The following is a 3,940-nucleotide window of genomic DNA, read 5'->3' as shown; positions in this document are numbered from 1 at the left end:
CTTTTCGTCTTTAGAGCCGTTTTCTTGCAACTCTCCCCCTTTGGGTTTCACCCCCGTGAGTCTGACGGCCAATTCTCTGGTCCATGACAAGGGGTTCGGCCTTTGAGAGGAGCGTTCAATACTTAGTATTTCAAAACGTTGAGCGCGAGCGAAACACCCACTGGGCCGACTGGCGGCAATCCAGCGGGCCGGGTTGGTGAGCAACCAGTCGTGCGGCAACTTACTGTGGCAGGGCCGGGTTGGGCGACCCGTCGGTTCTTGACTTAGTGTTCGTGGCGCGCTGGTGCTTTGGACTCATGTGGTTGCCAGCCGACAGCCGAAGCCGGATATGTGGCTTAGGGCGAAGCGGGAAGCTTATGGTGATCCAACGCGTTTGAGAACCGCTAAGGAAAAACGACGGGTGGCCAAGCCGGCCAGCCCCCGAGCCCCCGGGTTGAGCGAGTTGAGCCGGTAGCCGGGTTTGGGTTAAGAGTAAAGTAGCGCACATATGTAGGAGACACAATAGCTTGGTCGCAAAAGGGGCCGCCCCCGAGTGTCGTTCGGGGACCCCATAGTTTCAGACGGTTACAAAAGGTAGCGATACATACATGTACTCGGCTAACTATAAAACGGGCGGAGGAGCTCTGCATTCCATGGCCGGGTTGTTTCTTCGTCGGCGGTGTCCCTCTTGCGCTTGTTTGTCTTGCGGGTGACGGTGTCCTGGACTAGGGGGTACTCATCACGTCGTCTCCCGATCAGTTGGATTGGGCCGAGGACCCCCATGGCCGTATACTCATGGGCCAGTTCGGACAACTGCCGCATACAAGGAAGATTCCACAAGACTTGGTGGTCAAGACAAGGACTCCTCCCCACCGGCGTATTCGGCTAGGACTCTTGTTATCCTAGGCCTCTGGTGCATTATATAAACCGAGGCCAGGCTAGTCGATAGAGACATACACAATCATAATCATAGGCTAGCTTCTAGGGTTTAGCCTCTACGATCTCGTGGTAGATCAACTCTTGTAATACTCATATCATCAAGATCAATCAAGCAGGAAGTAGGGTATTACCTCCATCTAGAGGGCCCGAACCTGGGTAAACATCGTGTCCCGCGCCTCCTGTTACCATTAGCCTTAGACGCACAGTTCAGGACCCCCTACCCGAGATCCGCCGGTTTTGACACCGACATTGGTGCTTTCATTGAGAGTTCCGCTGTGTGATCGGCAAAAGGATCAATGGCTCGACTGCAGATCAACTGCGACGTCGGATTATTCATCACCGGCTCGACTGGTCACCTAGGCTGGACTGAGGATTGCGCCCTACCTCCGATCGTCATGTTTGGAGGAGGGCCTTCATCAACATCAACTCCGATCTCTATCAAGATCATGGAAGAATCATCCAGGGAGCCCGCGGGCTCAACGTCAACATTGCCCTCGGGCGACCGTGCTGTTTTTCTGGACAGCGAACTTGTATCCGCCGCCACCGCCTCCTCAAGTGTCGTTTTAACGATTGCTTCGGTGGAATTGTGTTGAATTGAGTCTACAACAACCCTAGAAAATTTCATCGAGTTACTATGGAGGAATCTATGGCAATCCACGATATACCGGAGCTCTGTCAAATCTGGACGGGAATCTGGACGAGTTTTGGGCGTGGTGTCCAGCTTCTAGCTCGGGCATTCTTTGGAAGATCCAATCGTTGATCAGCTGCAGAATTCCTGTATCTACCGCCCCTCAAAATTTCAGCTCGACCCGACCGTCCAAACTCCGGGAACCTTCTGATTAGTGCATCACTTTTCGGATCTGTTTTCTGTGCGAGAACGAATCCGACCCGAATTCATCTTTTTTATGAACGGGATTTCGGACATCCTTTTTGAAGGAAGTTTTGTATGGGGTATTGTGTTTTGTTCCCAAACACATCCCGCTAATTTTGAAGTCTTTTCCAATATGATCTTCACCATCGCGCTGGTGTCAAACCAGCCCGACAACGTTGCTCTACGGCTGCCGACCTGCGCTAGACACGTTGTCACTTTATTGAGCTGAGCTCAACTTCTTCAGATCATCATCTCGGCAAGCCGAACAAGAGTTCGACATCGCGAAGGATAAATCATCACCAACATCGCCGCCCCACGGATTACACGGAGCGGGCACACCTGCATCGCCGCATGGTCACTTCATCAAGCCGGCATTGACCACGTCACGACCGGCATTGGCAGGGCCGCACTGTTGCTTCTTCAAGCCGATGTCCGGCACGCCGACCTACTTCGACATCTCGGCTGGACCGGGGGCTTCGCCATCTCTTCATCAACCTACTCCGGAGACTTCAGCGTCACTAGCCGACCAGCTTCGTCACGTTAGCTGGACCGAGGGCTTTGCCTCGGCAAGCCAACCTTTGCCAGCATCGCCATGCCGTCGCTTTATCGCCCATCAGGCAATGGGTGTGCGGATTGAGTCCCAATTTTTGGAGTCACCTTTCTTCGGATTGCTACAACAAATAAACCAGGTTCCATACATAGTCCGGCGCACGCCGCATCCGGAACTCGGACCGACCTGTGAATTCAGGCTTTGCCATGCCTTTACCGCATCACGCCGACGCCCTGCGTCGACATTCACTTCGGCGCGCAAGCCATATTTTCTTTTATTACTCACTTTGCATAAATTATTTATTATGCAACAATTTTTTTAATTATTATTATTACTATTATGTCCGGTTTGCACTATTTTTTGTGCACAGGAAAATGATCCGGGTCGGGCAGTATCGTCAACTCGGTGTACTGACATATCACGTCACCTCAGCTGGACGGGGGGCTTCGTCAACACTTCATTACCCCACTGCCGGCCTGCATTGGTCGTGCTATGTCACCACTTCGGAGTGCCGAGCTCTTCGCTCCACCACCTCGGGACAGGCTTGGGGGATGGAACCTTGTCCCGCATCAAGCTCGGACCGCGTCATCAATGCCGAACACATTAACCAGCTAAGTTGCCTTCATGCTCAAAGTTTTAAATTTTTAACTTGTGTTTGGTTCGACCTAGCATTATACCTTTTTGGCAAAAGTTGTTTGTGAAAAAAATTCCTTGTCATAACCTTGTTTGTGACACACAAATTCAAATACCCAGTTCACTTGGGGGCTTCCTTCATGAAGCATTTCCTCTTGCATATGATTATACGTGTACGACTTCGTTCCTTGTTCGTGTATTATGCCACAATATGCACCATATTGACTTAAGCGATTTGCAAGCTGGGTTGCCTCGCTCCTGTGTTTACCCCTACGTTCCCGATTGTTCGGCTAGGGAGTAAAGGGAGCACCTCTGCGATTGTCACGATCGGGTCATCCGAGCTTGGAGCTCAGACTGGGTGAAGCCGAAAGCTAGCGCTCTTATTGTTTTCAATTATGGTCGGCACACAACGGAACTCATGAGTACAAAAAATATATTGCACAAGTCTCATAGTAACAATGAGCAACAGAAGAAAGGTATCGGTGGGGGTACTATTTTCTTCGAAGATGCTTCTTACACTTCGTCAGTAATATAGCATAAGTTCCCTGAGCGCGCTTTGTCTATTACAGCCTTATGGCCTGATTGCCTGGTTATCGGAAACACCGTCGATATTTTCGACAGGTGGAGTACATAACACTTTTCGGTCCTTGACCGAAGAGGGAGAAGCCGATAGTCGGTTAAGACGCGTTCAAAGTTCGGGTGAACAAAGATATGATATTAGTACTTCGGTACATACAATCATTATACATAAAATTCTTTTCCCAAGTCACCTGGGGGCTCTTAAATGAGCCGTTTTATAATAAGTGTTCTTCTTCTTAGTCGTTGCAAAGTTTTTTATTATTATTATTTATCATTCCTTTCTAGACGCAAGTGTGTGGTCAATAGCCGGATAGCCTTGCTTCTCTCTAAAGCCGTTCGAACTTAGTTTGCTAAACTAGCCTCGGAGAAGCACTCCGCCTTCGGGATAA

This window comes from Aegilops tauschii, chromosome 3 (genome assembly GCF_002575655.3).
Source record: "Aegilops tauschii subsp. strangulata cultivar AL8/78 chromosome 3, Aet v6.0, whole genome shotgun sequence".
Lineage (NCBI taxonomy): Eukaryota > Viridiplantae > Streptophyta > Magnoliopsida > Poales > Poaceae > Aegilops > Aegilops tauschii.
Note: the sequence above shows the minus strand (reverse complement) of the source record.